Source organism: Malaya genurostris, chromosome 1 (genome assembly GCF_030247185.1).
Source record: "Malaya genurostris strain Urasoe2022 chromosome 1, Malgen_1.1, whole genome shotgun sequence".
Classification (NCBI taxonomy): Eukaryota; Metazoa; Arthropoda; class Insecta; order Diptera; family Culicidae; genus Malaya; species Malaya genurostris.
In genome coordinates, this window is record NC_080570.1 from 125,828,528 (window position 1) to 125,836,195 (window position 7,668).

The window sequence follows — 7,668 nt, forward strand, 5'->3', positions numbered from 1 at the left end:
GGCCAGATCTACTCTCTATTGATTGAAGTTCACAGAAGTGTTCGCTCGCCATCACGCGCCAGTGGTCACTTGGGTGTATTTAGACGAGAGCGCGTGTGAGCGATTCATGCGAAGAGAATGTGTTTCACTCGCGCCAGCTGCTTTAACCACAAGCACACACTCAAATGCTGTCTATTCGACACTGAGAAGAAGTGCGCTTTCCTCTTTGTGCGGTGCTTCGTTTTTTGCATCCTCGGTGTGGCAAAAATCTGACTCTAGCGTGTATAACTCTGGCTTTTTTATTTCGACGCAAACGTGCAAGTAGGCACTCTTTTTTAAATAGTAATCATTTTTTAACATACCGTCGCGTAAACATGGAGAAGTGCGGAATTAGTAATTGTACTGTCTACGACAATCGCTATCTCTGGAAGTGTCACGGAAAGTGCAATCGAAAATTTCATGCAGCCTGCGTGGGAACACAGAGAAACCACGAAGAATTATTAAGGACCTTCATGGTACCTCTCTGTATTGACTGTCAGCAGGAATTTGCCGAAGAACTGCAAATGAAAAAACTTATTCATCAACAGCAGGAATTGAACCAAACAGTCCGTGCCCAAATTGAAGCAAACCATGCTTTATTCGCACAAATAAAAAGCATGAAAGTATCACATGACGCTCTCGACAGCATGGAATCTCTTTTGCTGAAGCTAGAAACGGACATAAAAAATGTAAACATTAATACATGCAACGCGGCCAGTAAAGTCATAAATCGCATTTCATCACTTTTGAATGAACGCGACGAAACTTTTTTAGCTGACATAAAAACCGCCAACAAGCAACTGTCCACTAAGACAGAAGTAAACCTTGAAAAAGTGTTTACTTTTTTCGAAAACAAAATTGACGGCGTGCAAACAAATATTAATGAAATAAAAAGTATCGACCCACCATGCAGCTTATCATCGAAAGAATTTTTGGACGACATCAAAGCACTGTGCAATGAAGCAATAATGAAGAAAGAGCAAGTCCCTCAAGCTCATCCATGTATTGCTGAAGAAATGGGAATCAGTGCCCAGTATGCTAAACCTTCGGAAGAAAAAGCTGACTCGAAAGTCACGTCAGGCTGGCGCTTCATCGGCAGCAAAAAAATATGGAAATGCGACTGGAGCGAGTATGACAAAAACAGCGCACTCGACGACTGCAAGAAAAACAAGCAGAAAAAGCAAACCTCAGACGAAAACATCGGAAGCGGAAACAGCAAAATAATAAAAATTACAGTATACGCAGTAAAAACAACAACTACACCAACAACAGCAAACACGACAACAACAACAACAACAACAACAGCAGCAACAACAACAACAGCAGCAGCAGCAGCAACAACAACAACAACAACAACAACAACAACAACAACAACGACAATAATGTGCACTACAACAGCAACTTGAACACTAATAGTCAAGGATGGCTTTTATCATATCATAGAACGTTCAATCTTCACTCTTCACACGATTGAATCAGTGCCATCAAAGAGGAATGGAAAACATCGCAACAACAAACACCCGGCATGGCTTATTTAACATAGAATAGACACCAGTGCGAGAGTGAATTTCTCTCGATGACATTTCTGAGAATCAAAGGTTAGCACGCTGCTGTGGGGATCTTCTCTGAAGCAACAAACGGTCGCTTATTCTCGTTTCGCGATCCGATTCTGTATGGGCAGTGGATAATTTCGATAGAATCATTTTACTATTGCCGCTTATTCTAACTATGTGCATATAACCTTTGTATAAATTGTGTCTATGAAAATGTATGTGAATGCTCCACACAAGGGTTTTGAAATATTGCAACCTAGTATGAGAAACATCAAGATGAACCATCGATTCGATTTTCTGCGATAATTGTCAACTTGCGATTCTCTCTTGGGAAATTCCACACAGCAACGATCATTAGGTTTTGCACGAACGTGACATAACCTCACAAAAATGAACAGAATCAACTTTTTTTGACAGTCGAGGTGTACTTGTTTACAGTTTAAAAGTTCATCAGAAGTTCATCGTTGGAATGTAAAAATTGCAAGTCGCCTCACACTCAACAGATTCATACATAAATCGCTCCTTGATGCTGGAAACACATACAGCGCAATCTTTTTAGTTATTTTCACTGTGGAATTCGATTTTAACAGGCACTTTTCCGTCATTTTTCAATTTTTAACTTGCAAAGCAAATACACCTCAACTGTCAAAAAAGAACTTGATTCATCGGCAGTTCATTTGTGTCGTCATCGTGCAAAACCTAATTATCAGACTGTATATTTTTTCATGGGCCGTGAAATACTCAGAGTATGAAGTGGAGCGAAGAAATGTAGAAAAATTCTCCCGCGGTTCATGCATTGAATGACTCGAGTTTTTATAGCATCTTCTAACGGATTGAAAATGTTGTATACAATATAGATAGCAATATAGCAGCTTCTGTCAAATTTTCGGCAATCACCAACACTGCTAATAGTAACAATACCTGCCACAACAATAACAATAATGTGTCATTACAATATACCTTACCCTTGGACAAAGACTTACTAGCAGCTGCACGGGTTCAATTCTCCGGGAATCCAGGTGCAGATATTGCCTCAAAATTCATAAATTTTCAAAAAGGTGAAACAATCAACCCTTACAAAGGAACAAGAAGTATTCAAAACAACACTACTCCGGTCTTAGGAAGTAATGACATCGAAGCTGCACCATCCACTAACTATATGAACACATCTTCAATATCACAGAACATGAATACGTCTGCAATATCACAGGACATGAATACAGACAGCCAATTCGAAATTGATCCAATGCGTCCTCCAATTGTACGTCTTACTTCACAATCTGCAAATGGCGACGAACGCTTCTTAAAAGCAAGGCTTCGTGACCCGAAAATAATGCACGTCGTCCGTCTGTATTTGTCATACATGAAAAATCAACAACCTACAGTATGCATCGAGGGTATGACACCAACTAGTATATATATATATATATATAATGGGGACGGGTATAGCGTGATGGGTAAGTCGATGCCTTTCACGCCGCCCGCCTGGGTTCGATTCCCAACCCCGCACGCACATAGGGTCAGGAAGTTTTTCTGGCCCGAAGAGGCGAATGACATTAATGTTAAAGCCTCTATAATTGAAACAAAAAAAAAAAAAAACTAGTATAAAAATGCTATTAGCATCAGAAGGCCTTCCAACAACACCTGACCACCTCCTACGAATCTTCATCGAAGTGCATCAGGAATATGGAATGAAACCTAAGGAAGCGCTGGCCGACCTGGACTCTTATGGGAAATTTTTGACAAGTGAACGTACCCGCCGACTCCAACTAATCCGGGAAGCCGAACACAATTTTACAAGGCCGAATTTTCGGAAATAACGACGCCCTTTGACGAAGGAATAGAAACAGGAATTAGTAATGTAAATATTCCAGAATTCTCAAAAAACTTCTTCGCTTCACAGACAAAATGTGACTGAAATTTTGGTCTATTGCCAAAATTTCAACCGCATGAAAAGTCCGGCCAAAATGAAAGAAATTCACCAAAATTTAATAACCTCCTCTTTCGACGTAATCCTTGGAACTGAAAGCAGCTGGGATGAAAGTGTAAGATGCGAAGAAGTATTTGGAAATAATTTTAACGTATTTCGGCACGACCGAAATTTATCTCTCTGTCAGAAAAAATCTGGAGGTGGAGTCCTTATAGCCATTAACTCTTGCTTTACTTCTGAAGAAATTATTACTCCTAAATATAAAGAATTTTAGCATGTATGGGCCAAAGTCTCAATATTGGGAGAAGAACATATTTACTGCTCTGTCTACTTCGCACCCGAAAATGCGAACAAATTATCTTTTGAATTATTCTTTCAATCTTTAGACACAATTATTTCGAATATGGAACCTGAAGTAAAGCTTCATATTTTTGGCGACTTCAATCAACGTAATGCGGACTTCATTTCTGACATTGAAAATGAATCAATCTTACTTCCAGTCGTAGGAGAAAACGAAACATTGCACTACTTTTTCGACAAAATTTCTAATTTTGGCCTACATCAAGTAAACTCCGTAAAAAATCAACAAAACGCATATTTAGACCTTCTTTTCACAAATTGCACAGAAGACTTTTGTGTGAATGCATCAAACCTGCGATAATGGAAAAATGAAGCATTTCACACCGCAATTGAATATTCATTATTTACACACAATGCATCCCTTCCCTACGACTTGGAACATGAGGAAGTGCCGGAATACAATAAAATTGACTTTGAAGAAGTCAAGTGTAGACTAAGTATAATAAATTGGCGGAACATACTGAGTACAGAAGGAAATGTCGACGTCGAAGTAAACAAATTCTATCACATTATAAACAAAATATTAGCCGAAACTTTGCCCATGAAAAGAAGAAGAAAAAATCATAACAGCAAGTTACCTGTATGGTTCAATTCACAACTAAAACATTTGAAAAATAGGAAACAAAAAGCACACAAAACTTGCAAACAAGAAAAAAGTGACGCTCATCTTCAAAATTACTTAAATCTATGCAATCAACTTAAAATAGCCATTAACACAGCACATGAAGAATATAACCGCAAAATTGAAAACGAAATAAAGACTTGCCCTAAGAACTTTTTTAACTACACAAAAACTAAACTAAAAAGCAACAATTTTCCATCTCAAATGCACCTCGACGAACATGTAGGGAAAAATACTACAGAAATCTGCAATCACTTTGCAAATTTTTTCCAAGAAGTATATACATCTTATTCAGAAACTGACCGTGACCGTGAATACTTCTCTTTCATACCTGCATTTTCTAGCTCCATCTCTGTAAACTATCTATCAGAACATGACATTTCGACAGCATTGAAAAACTTAGACGCCTCAAAAGGGCCTGGACCTGACAGTATACCACCAATATTTTTAAAAAATCTTGCTGAAGAACTTACACTACCACTACAACTACTTTTTAACCTATCACTTAATAAATGTACTTTTCCTAAAGCATGGAAATCTTCCTTTCTTGTACCAATATTTAAATCTGGTGCAAAATCTAACATTCGGAACTACCGTGGAATAGCCATTATCTCATGCATTCCAAAATTATTTGAAAAAATTGTAAATGAAAAACTTTTTCATCAACTTAAAAATGTAATAACAAACAAACAACATGGCTTTTTTAAAGGCCGCTCAACTACAACAAATCTCTTAGAATTTATGACATTCACTCTGAATGCAATGGACGCCGGAAACTACGTAGAAACTCTTTACACTGACTTGACCAGGCGAGCTGCTCAAACATGGAGGAGAGGCACTGGCTAGAGCGCTGCACTGGATGATTTCTGGGATTTGGGAGGAGGAGATTCTACCGCAGGAATGGATGGATGGGGTGGTATGTCCCGTCTACAGAAAAGGGCGATAAGCTAGATTGTTGCAACTACCGCGCAATCACATTGCTGAACGCCGCCTACAAGGTACTCTCCCAAATCCTTTGCCGTCGTCTATCACCAATAGCTAAGAAATTCGTTGGGCCGTACCAAGCGGGATTTACTGGAGCCCGCGCCACTACGGATCACATATTCGCGATAAGACAAGTACTCCAGAAGTGTCGTGAATACAACGTACCCACGCATCACCTATTTATTGACTTCAAAGCGACATACGACACAATCGATCGAGAACAGCTATGGCAGATAATACACGAATACGGTTTCCCGGATAAACTGGTCAAAGCAACGATGGATAGAGTGATGTATTACGTCCGAGTATCTGGGACGCTTTCGAGTGCCTTCGAATCTCAGAGAGGGCTAAGTCAAGGTGATGGACTTTCTTGTATCTTGTTCAATATTGCCCTGGAAGGTGTTATTCGAAGAGCGAGGATCGACACGAATGGCACGATCTTCCGAAAGTCCGCACAACTTTTTGGCTTCGCTGACGATATTGATATTGTGACATGTAACCTTGAGAAGAAACCTACATCGGACTGAAGGCTGAAGCTAGGCGTATCGGACTAGCCATAAATGCGTCAAAAACAAAATACATGAGAAGATGAGGCTCTAGAGAAAAAACACTACGCCTCCCACTACGAATATTGATAGACGGTGACGATATCGAGGTGGTTGACGAGTTCGTGTATTTGGGCTCACTGGTTACCGCCGATAATGACACCAGCAGAGAAATTCATAGACTAATTTTGGCAGGGAATCGTGCGTACTTTGGACTCAAAAAACCCTTCGATCGAGAAAAGTACGCCACCGCACGAAATTGACCATCTACAAAACGCTCATTAGACCGGTTGTTCTCTATGGCCACGAGACCTGGACTATGTTGGCAGAGGACCAACGCGCCCTCAGTGTTTTCGAAAGAAAGGATCGCAGCGAGCAAGGTGGACCGATCAAGTGGAGGGTGATCTCAGAAGCATCCGAGCCTTGAGTGGCTGGCGACGAGCAGCCATGGACCGAGTTATGTGGAGACGTATGCTTGATACAGCAAAGGACATCCCAGGCCTATAACTGTTAGGTAAGGTAAGGTATAACATTACATAACACATTTTCTTTACAAAAAATATTTGATGTGGGTTCTCTGTTTTGGCCGGACTGATGGAGCATCGAATCGTTTGGATGCTATAAAAATTTAAAAAAACGTGGCTTTACAGCGGTATGTGAATAATTCGATCGTGTAGCAACGGGAATGACGAAACGATCAAATGTCTTAAAAAGTTTCAAAATTAAAAATAAATGTTTTCTAGAAATGTTTAAACCAGTATAAATCGAAATAAAAGTAGTATAAAATATAACCGACGACACGACCTGCCACTCGTCTATCAAAACTGTATCGTAAATTTAACTACCCCTCAGTAACTGGAAATGTCAAATCGGAAACGCTAGTGAATTTTTTTAAACTGGCAGCACAAGTTGAGATATTTATTGATTTTGAATAACAGTCACTATAACCTTGGTTACTGCATATCGAAGGCAAGATGAATGTAAATAAAATAAATTTCAGATCGGCTATTATATTACGGAACATTTTAATGGATATACCTGACTCGAGCGGAATGTAAAAATTGAGGAGTATGAGCTGTCTTTTATAAAGCCAAGTTCAAAATTCAGGTCTTGACTTGAAACCGTTGTGTGAGAAGGAAGACATGGAAATGACCGACAACGAGCTGAGCGAGGCTAGTGCTCTGCGGTACCTGCATAACGTACGGTAAAATGATTTCTTTGTGGAATTCCACTAGTAATCCTCGAATAGTGGCCAACAAGGTGAAATACTGTTTCCACTGCTGCGCAATCAACCGACACAAAACAATTTTGACACCGGCATATTACACCGAATCCTACTGCCCAGCAAAGCTAACAGTTGAAGCGACGACACGACCAGACACTCCGAAGAAAAATCAGCAATAAAACTGTTCGCTAACGATTCACCGTCAGTTACCACAAATCTAGCGACCCCTTGTAAATGATAAAAATAATCTTCTCGAGCAACACTGTTTAAGTTGCTATGGACTAGTTACCAAGGAACCCCAAAACAAATAAACATGTTTTGAATGCGGTGGAATAGTTCTATTAGTGTTAAAGTCGTCGGTTAAACTTTGTCCAAATTAACTCGATTTTCGGAATTTAATCGAAACTATGGATGAAACCAACGAACGAGGA